This window comes from Dipodomys merriami, unplaced genomic scaffold (assembly GCF_024711535.1).
Source record: "Dipodomys merriami isolate MVZ:Mamm:240054 unplaced genomic scaffold, mDipMer1.0.p SCAF_2061, whole genome shotgun sequence".
NCBI classification, from domain to species: domain Eukaryota; kingdom Metazoa; phylum Chordata; class Mammalia; order Rodentia; family Heteromyidae; genus Dipodomys; species Dipodomys merriami.
The window spans coordinates 51546-61377 of NW_027203451.1; the positions used below are offsets into that span (position 1 = coordinate 51546).

Sequence of the window (9832 nt, forward strand, 5' to 3'; positions counted from 1 at the left end):
ATTCCCACAGTAGATATTGAGGGCAAGGATGATATCACTGGCTTGCCTCAGGCACTTCAAGGATTAGGAAACTAGAAATCCACTCTACAATCAAAGCCTTGCTTGGTTTGGGTGTGGTAAAAGGCCGCTTCCAACAATAGCTATAAAGGAGAGATCTTTATCAATGGAGGTAGTAAGAGGAATGAAACTCACCCCTGCTATTAGAATTAAAAATTTAACAAAATTCTCCACCCAAGGGATGCCTTGAGGCAGTTCTGATAACCTGGTTCCTCAAGCCAAAGAAGCAAAATGGGCCCAAAAGCCACAAAGAAACTCAGGGAAAGAAAGAGTGTAGTAAAGAAAGCCTTAGAAAGGAATTGAAAAAAAAATCTCATCTGGATTTAAAAAAAAAAAGGATATAAAAATAAGGATTGTCTTAAAATGTTTGTCACAGTGAAAAGGGGAAGAAGACAAACCCCAGAAAGTTTAAGTATGTAACAAATGGTAGGAATATGTCTTAAAAATGAAGCTTATGAGTAAGTTGGTATGAAATTAAACTAGCTTTCATATACATAGAGTCAGGATGGGTGAATTGATGTGGAACTATTCTTTATGTTTATCTGTATGGTAGGGAGGAAGGATATGCCCATTTCAATCTAGATGCTGGTTTAGCTAATTAGAGCAGACTCGTTGTGAGAGGGGATTCTCTTAAATTTACCATGACTGAATGACTCCTTCCCTTTGCCCTTTTGCGCTCCCATTGCATTGTCTATTCCAAAGGGTTTATGCCCTGTGAAATGATGTTTGGCAGACCATCCTTCTTGTGTCCTCGCTTAAAAACTGCAATGTTGACATAGATGACTGCTCCAGTCTTTACAGGCACTGCAGACTGTTCAACAGGAACTCCATTCCCAATTTCAGGCACTCCTGCAGGCAGCCCCTGTAGTTTGCCCTAATTACTGATCATGAGACACTGTGTGGGTCATATGACATAAAAAAAAACTAACTATCCTCAGTGGAAAGGACCTTATACTGCTATCCTAACAGCTCCAACCACTGTCAAGGTGAATGGGATCTGGTCCTGGATCCACGCTTCACCACTTAAGGTGGCCCTGCTACCAGAAGAGACAAATGGATGGTGTATAAGGACCCTGAAAAGCCTCTCAAGCTAAGACTTATCTCATCATAATTTTTCATTTATGCTTCTGTGCTCTAAATGATGTTAACTACCACTGGCAGTTTAAAATCAAAGAGACAAGGGGACAGTTTTCTTACTTCTGCTATTGTAATGTCCCTGATTGTAGCAATTTAATTTTACCAACCAACTCAACTTGTGGAATATGACAAACTGCTTCAGGTATCTTGATGTCACACCCCTTCTCCTACTATGTTCTGGTGCAATGGAAGCCTATGGTCATACATTAATCCAACCTTGGCCTCTTGGATTTTGATAACAGCAGTTCCCCAATTAAATCTTTATACCAAAAGTGAAAATTTTCAGAGATTGTTATCCCACCTCTTAACCAAGAGGACAGATTTTATTCCTATAATGTTAGGGGTGAGTCTGGTTACCTCTGTTGGAGGAGCAGCTTTTGCTGGAGGTGCTGTAAGACATAGTTTAAAACTTGCTCAAGAATTTGAGGAGAGGGTAGATGAGGATACTCATGCCTCTTCAGTGTCTCTGGCATGCATACAAAGACAACTGAACTCTCTAGCGGGGGTGGCCTTGCAGAATCATAGGGCACTAGACCTTCTCACAGCTTCCAAAGAGGGAACCTATGTTTTTCTAAGGGAAGAGTGCTGATACTGTGTAAATGAATCACGGCTGGAGAAGAAAACATAAAGGTTCTAGGTAAACTGTGTGAAGGACTCCACCAGCATCCATCTGCTAAACTAGATCTAGTATGGGTTCAAAGCCTTTTGGCCTGGTGGCTAGTATCTCTAGCCACCAGCAATTATACTATTTCTTCTACTTGTTATTACTGGTTCCTGTGTGGTTAAGTCTTTGATATCACTTATAGAAAAAATAATTGGGACTGTCAAGCTGATGGCCCTTCAGGCCCAGTACAGCCTCCTGAGTCAGGAAAAAGAGTCAAGAATTTGACTCAGTTACAAAAAGAAAGGGGAATGTAAGGATCTCTTAAGATAAAAGACCCCAAGACCAAGCAAGGACACTGAGTCAGAATATTAACCTCTTATGGGGAACTGAGGAATGCAATAATCTCTTGCTTGAAACTGAGGAATGAAATAACAGGAATTTGCCATTGTAAAAGTCCCTTGTTTGAAAAAAAAAGTTGATGTTATCATATTAATACAACTTTGCAGCTTGTACCTGCTTGTGTTTTTTGCCTTCAATAGCCTAGGCTGTGTTCATGTTTAGGGTCATAGTGTTAGCTCCCAAGTCTACACTGTGTCCCTGGCAGGACAACTTCTGTAACACCTAACAAACTTCTTTAATCTCTAAGCCCGCTTTGATGGACTCATTCTCAGACCCTGTAAGAATTGAAATAACAGTGATTAAGTTGTCTTAGACACTAATGAGGGGAATTTGTTTTAAGGATATCTCAGGTAACCTCAAAGTAAGAATAGAGTAGGATCAGACCTAAAATCTAGAAGTAGCCATGAACATCCATTGGCAACCTGGGAATGATTGTCTCCTGAACCCACATACCTGTTTCAGCATTCTCACTGTTAAGAAAATGGAGGAAAACAGAAAAGGAATAGGCCAGACTCAATGATCAACAGGTGGGGACTGTTTATTGCCAGCAAGGTGCATAGACCTTTCAGGTTTGGAGGTTGTTTGAGGGACTATATTTTGGATGGACTTATATAGGGCTTGTTTTCACAAAGAAGCAGAAAATAAAAAGTGGCTTATGCTCTCTTAGGCCACAAGGAGACTTCCTTGACCAGGCCCACAAGTTGAATGTTCTACACTGGATGAAGGGCTATTGTCCCCTGGGGACCAAGTGTTATATCCTTGGCCAGGCACTGATTGGAACCTGCCTGCTGACAGGCATGTGGCCACGCTTGTTTTCTTGTACCTGGTGTCTTGCTTGAGCTGGAGGAATTAGGCAGGAATCAATCTTTCACTCACTGTAACAAATTTTTCAAGCCAAATTGCACAGATTCCAGCCTGTTACCTTTCCTGCAGCAGAATGTGGGGACATCAGGTTATACAGTGCTGTGGCGTTTTAGTGAGAGCAATGAAAAGAGTCCCCAGTATGTGACTTCTGTTAGAGTCATAGGAACTCTTGAACAGAAAAGTGTTGGTAGCTAGTTGTGATTCAGCTAGCTGCAGAAGGTCTCTGGCATCTCTAAAGGAGAACTGGGTCTCTCTGTTGACTGCCACTGGCAGGTAAGAATGTTACTGTAACAGAATAGAGTTCTAATGCCTGTTCCCAGAGCTAGGGCTGGCTCTGATTAGTAGAACCAAAGGAAGAGGCTTGGGAGTGGTAGAGGCTGGTGGTCAAATGAATCTAGCTGCTCAGCAGAAAATGGAATATGAATTTTACTAAGAAATACTGGAGCATCTCTTAGTCATGAGATACCCTCAAATCAGGCTTTCACTGAGCTGGATGCAGAGCAAAACAAGCACAAAGCCACTGGTAACAACCAAAAACCAGCCCTGCTTCTATTCCCTGCAAACATTCTCCAGGAAATATTGCCACACCATGCAGAACAATTCCTACCAGATCTGCTGAGTTTCTGCTAGGCCCAAAAGTCGGGTTCCCTTTCCATTTTACTTTTCATTTTCAGTCTTTTTCTCTTGTTTGTTTTTCTATGAGATCTTCTTTTATTTGTATTTATACACACACACACACACACACACACACACACACACACACAAACATTTGTGAAAATACCTTACAGAGAAGTTACAATTACATGAGTACATGAGCAAGGTAATGAGTACATTTCTTATTAGGGATGGTAAGAGGAAACAAAGTGGGAGGCAACAATGCTTGATAAGAAATGTACCCATTACCTTTTATTTGTATTCTGTGACAAGTGATCTGATTTTTCCCTGTTACTGCTTCCAGCACATGCTGCCCTAGGTCCAATTGAACACTCTACCACAATGCCTGGACCTCTGCTGTAACAGCTTCACCTAGTCCCATAATTGAATCCCAGGAGGCTGGGAATATGGCTCAGTGATAGAATGCTTCCCTAGCATGCATGAATTCATGGGTTCGATTCCTCAGCAACACATAAGCAGAAAACACCAGAAGTGGTGCTGTGGCTCAAGTGGTACAGTGCTAGCCTTGAGTAAAAGAAGTTCAGGGGCAGTGCAAAGGCCCTGAGTTCAAGCCCCAGGACTGGCACAAAAAAGGAAAAAGAATTGAACCCCAGGGCTTCCGATGTCACATTTAGAAGGCATGTTTTCTTCCTACATTGTCTGTCATGTGTATCTACAGCTTTCTCTAACAAAGGTTTTTCATTGAAACTACAGTTGCTTACATCTTAGCCTTAGGATCTGATATAGGAATTGATCTCTGGGCAACAGGGCTGGTTGAAATGCAAGACATTTCCTTAGCACAATTCAAGGGCCTATTCTCCTTGTTTTAATGTTCTGGGAAAGTTTTTTTTTTTTTTTTTTTGGGTTCAGTCGTGGGGCCTGAACTCTGGGCCTGGGCACTGTCCCTCAGCTCTTCAGCTCAAGGCTAGCACTCTACCACTTAAGCCACAGCGCCCCTTCCGGGGTTTTCTTTTTGCTTATGTGATGCTGAGGAATCAAACCCAGGCCCTCGAGCATGCAAGGCAAGCGCTCTACCACTGAGCCACCTTCCCAGCCCCTGGGAAAGTTTTCTAAAGCAGTTTTGAAAGTTTGAAGCAAGAAAGCACCAAGCTCATGGCTGGTCTCATTAACTATTGGGTGAAAACTCCAGAAAAGTGGTGGGAGGTGGGGATGTCTTCCTGCTTGGCCCATAGTAGCACGGCATGCAGCTCTTCTGCAATCAAGCATATTTCTACTGATCATATGTGGACATGGCCAGCTCATCCTGGTACTCTCCAGGTAGTATTTCTTAGGCACCAAGAACTCCATGTAATGAAGTTCAGGGAGTTTACACAGTGCAGAGAAGAGGCGCTTGAGGGTGCAGGCTGACAGCAGGTTAGCAAGGAACTTGAGCTCCTAGAGATAGAGGCAGGAACACAGGCCCAGGATCATCATGACCACATAGCTATGGGTAATAGCACACTCCACTGGGGTCCACACCCGCACTATCTGGGCAACTTGTTGCCGGAGCTTGAGGAAAGTAGAGGGATATAAATGAAGCAGATTGTGTCTACTGAGGTGCAACACATCCAGCTGGGCAGCATGGATACAGTCTGCCAAGAAGTTCATGTCCACATGGTTCAGAGCACAATTGGCCAGGTCCAGCATTCTCAATCATGTCCTGAACAGGCTGTAGAGCATGGAATAATCAGCACTAATCAGAGGAGTTCCATGTGAGCAACAATGGATGTGAGCAATCCATCTGCTTGTCTGTCACAGAGAACAAAGACTACACCTTGCAAGGCAAGTCTTGTTCTTACCTGACTGCATGCAGTCTATGAAAATAGTTTGTGACACATGATGCTACATGAAATGCAAATGTCTGTGTCCATAAATATGATTCACTCGGATGCAGGCTGGCTCCCTTGCTTTCAGACAGTCTACAGCTGCTGGGCTTGCTGTGTGGTTCAGAATTAACCTGAACCAATGAAACCTTTGTCTTCATCTCACCTAAATGGCAGATTTTATCAACAACCATTTTCATATGAAAGGAGTTATGTACATGATCCTGGAGAGAACATCCACTCTGAGAGCTTGCTACAGAGGAAATGAGGTATTAGTAAGAAAAAAGAGCCATTACTCTAACAATAGAAGAATCCATTACTGTAGAGCCAGGAAGGGAAAGCCAGACATCCCCAACAGAGGCACCATATCCACAATCCATTAATTCTGATTTAGATAGTGTTGGCAGCAAACATCAGCAAAGGGGCAGCTGGGCCCTGTCTCTGACTGAGTCCCTCACTGTCTGTGCATGCCCCTCTTGATATCATAACTGCAAATGGGTGAAACTATTAGCTAAGACCTTATGATAATCCTGCTTATGGAGGAGGCCAGGCATTCCCCCAATTCCCATGAATGATCTTGGGTTAATATCTGCTCAGAAAGGCCAGGGTGACACTGCAGTCCCACAGTCAGCTGACAACAACCTCATGTCACCCAGCTGAGCCAGATTTCTATACCTGACCTGAGATAATGCCAGTCATACAGTGTTGGGAACTTTTTTTGCACCACAATAGACAGCTACAGGAGTCACTATAGTTAGCTTTGCCTTATAAAGCAACATTCTAGACCCATTAGTTAGCATGTTCTTTTCACAGAGACCTCTCCCTCTCCCTTCCCCCTTCCCCTTTCCCTCTCTGTCCTGCTCTTCTTGCTTTCCCCCACTCTTCCTCCTATCTATGCTAGGGATTACAGCCAGGGTTTTTCATGTGCTAGTCAAACACTGTAGCATCAAGGCACATTTTAGCCCTTATTTTTCTTTCTTTCTTTTTTCTTTCTTTTCTTTTCTTTTCTTTCTTTCTTTCTTTCTTTCTTTCTTTCTTTCTTTCTTTCTTTCTTTCTTTCTTTCTTTCTTTCTTTCTTCCTTCCTTCCTTCCTCTCTCTCTCTCTCTCTCTCTCTCTCTCTCTCTCTCTCTCTCTCTCTCTCTCTTTCTCTCTCTCTGTCTCTTTCTCTCTTTCTTTTCTTATTTTGAAGACCAAGACACCATTCAAACTCAGTATCTGATGCTTTTGCTCACTGGCTGGTACTCTAATATTTGAGCTACACCTCCAGACCTTGTTTTTTGAGGCAGTCTCCCCATGTTATCCATGCTGGACTTGAACTCACTTTCCTTCTTCCTCAGGCTTCTGAGTGCTGGGATTGCAAGCCTGGTTTTGATGCCTATTTACACATTGTCTCTTTCTAACTAGAAGCAGTCCCCTGAGGTCCCTCAATATTCTGGATCACTCCTGGTCCTCCAACTTCTTTATTTCTCTTTTGTGCTCTCTTATGTGCAGCTCCAGAGAGCATTGAGCTTGGGGCTTTGTGAATAAGCTGTTCTTCTACCTATCACTCAGTGCCCCTACAGCCTGTGAAGCCAATGACCAGAGTGCTTGACCCATCCCTCCTCCTTTCAGTCTCTGAGATTCACCCTAGGAGAATCTGGATCTTCCCTGTCAGCATGGAGAGGGCCACACTCAGCTCTATCAGGTAAGTCATGTGACTGAGCTCTCAGGAGATGGAGCCAAGGAGGCAGTCTTCATGCTTAGAAGTTGGGACAGAAGTGAAGGGTGTGTCAAAGGCCTTAATGGGGAGGATGAGTGAAGTCAGACGAGGGAATCCCACCTGGGCTAACAACTGCTGCACATGCCAGCATGTAGTCGCACATTGTGGGCCACTTCCAGCTTGCACAGCTAACCTGTCCTGGCTAGGCCTAACACCTGCAGAAGCTACCCAGGGCTCAAGCTGTCTTCCCTGAATGAGTGGCAGTGCATTTGCAGAGCAGCCATACCTGCTGATTCCAGGGCCTGCACCACTATCTCAAAGTTGCCTTCAATGGGCTGGGAAGGTGGCTCGGTGGTAGAGCGCTTGCCTTACATGCCTGAGGCCCTGAGTTCGATTCCTCAGCACCACATAAGCAAAAGGAAAAAAGCCGAAAGTGGCACTGTGGCTCAAGTGGTAGAGCGCTAGCCTTGAGCTGAAGAGCTGAGGGACAGTGCCCAGGCCCAGAAGGGCCCCACTACTGGACCCCCCCCCAAAAAAAAGTTGCCTTCAATGACAAAGAAATAAATGAGGACTTCAATAGGTCACCTAACTGCACAGGGCTCTGCCTGTAGTTGGCAGCATATTCTAGCCAGGAGCTCAGTGTGGTTCCATATTCCCAGAGCCCTTCCACAAAAGCATTGCTGTACCTGCACATCCCGGATACCCATAAGGTCAGATCTCTGCAGCTGATGAATCCTTTTAAAGAATTATTTAAGAAAGATTTTTCCTTTGTTTTATTTAGAAAAGAATATTTTAAAGGTTCATTCCCTAGAAAACACTTCCCCAGTTTTAAATGCCAAGACAAATAGTTGGGTTCCACATGAGAGTGCCATTAAGATACTAGAACTCTACGTACTTTTCAGGGATACAATGAATTTTGGGATGACTCAATGTTTTAGGTATCCATGATTCTAACACTAGATACATTTCTACTTTCTCAAAACACTGAGAAGAGATTTTGATTCCAAGAGACTTTGAAAAATAGTATGAAGTCTTTCATAACTCCGCATCAACTCTTCATTTTATGAACTTATTTTTCTAATATAATTTATGAAGCTTTATAGTTAATTATTTTCTCCAAAGTCACAAAATCATTTTTTGAAGATTTTCTAATAGGGATAAAGCTTTGAGACTGAAAGGTCAATATAATCCTTTTTGTCTACTATAATCAAGAATCTCTTAAAATTATTGTTGAATGTTAAATTCCTCCAAAGCCTATACTTGAATGGAATCGCTTCTATCTTGAGGGTATGAATTGTGTGTGCTTGGGAAAAGTTCCATTTATCCCATTAATATGTGGAGGATATTTCACAGTAAGGAGATCCAGGTAGTACTTACCCACTTTGGTCTCATCTCTGTACTCTGTGCGTTTGGGCAAACTTCAACTTTGTTCACGACTCATTTAACTTCTGTAGATTCTATGATGAAGATACTCTTTTTTTGTGTGGGGGGGTCTGGTTGTGGGGCCTGAACTCGGCCTGGGCACTGTCCCTCAGCTCTTCAGCTCAAGGCTAGCGTTCTACTACTTGAGCCACAATGCCACTTCTGGCTTTTTTCTTTTTGCTTATGTGATGCTGAGGAATTGAACCTAGGGCCTCAGGCATGCCAGGCAAGCACTCTACCCCTGAGCCAACTTCCCAGCCTGATGAAGATTCTCTTAAATTTAATTTTTTTCTAAAATATATCAGAAGCCTGTAAGTATTCCTCAATACATCATGTATTCCCACAACTTATGTAATCCCTTCCTTTGATAAAAAGTCCTTCCTCTAATTAATATTAGCTAACTCCAATAGTATAGTATAAATAATTACTCAGGTTGAGGAGAGAAAGTTGTTCTATAAGTGAAATAAATACTTAGTTTTATCAAATTTTATCATTTTTAACCTCTGAAAAACTCTAGAGGTCCTAACTAAAAGCAGCTTTCATTTACACACACAAGAAAAGAGGTTAATTAATCTATTATACACTAAGAACAATGAACCTCTGAGAGAAAAACCCATGGCATTTTTAATTATGGCTGTTATTATTATTTTAAGAACTTTTGTATCCCTTTTTATCCAAAGAAAAAAAATAGATACTATTCTTAAACAGACCAAGTTTCATTACCAAGAAAGCTAAAAGAAAACCTAAATAATGTGAGAAAATAACTATATATTATAGATTTTAACCTCAGAGAATATATGAAGAACTCCTCAATCAAGTAACACAAAAGGAAATTCACTTTAAAATAGTTGTGGAACTTCAACAAACATTTCTTCAAAGCAGAGAGATAAAGAACCACTAAGCAACCCCAAAGTTGCTAGGAAAATGCCATCAAAATCACAGGAAGATACTGCTTCATGCCTTCTACAATGACTGTGACTTTAAAAAAATACAGAAAATGGTCTGGGAATGTGGCTTGGTTGTAGAGTGCTTGCCTAGCATGCATGAAGCCCTGGGTTCAATTCCTCAGTACCACATAAATTGAGAGAGCTGGAACTGATGGTGTTGCTCAAGTGGTAGAGAAAAAGAAGCTCAGGAAGAGTGCCCAGACCCTGAGTTCAAGCCCCAGGACT

At 42.4% G+C, this 9832-nt stretch overlaps 1 pseudogene; it reads right to left on the bottom strand.

Annotated features, from left to right (window-relative positions):
• Positions 1 to 748: 748 nt before the first annotated feature.
• On the bottom strand, positions 749 to 8630 carry LOC138833403 (leucine-rich repeat-containing protein 14B-like; annotated as a pseudogene).
• Positions 8631 to 9832: the final 1202 nt, after the last annotated feature.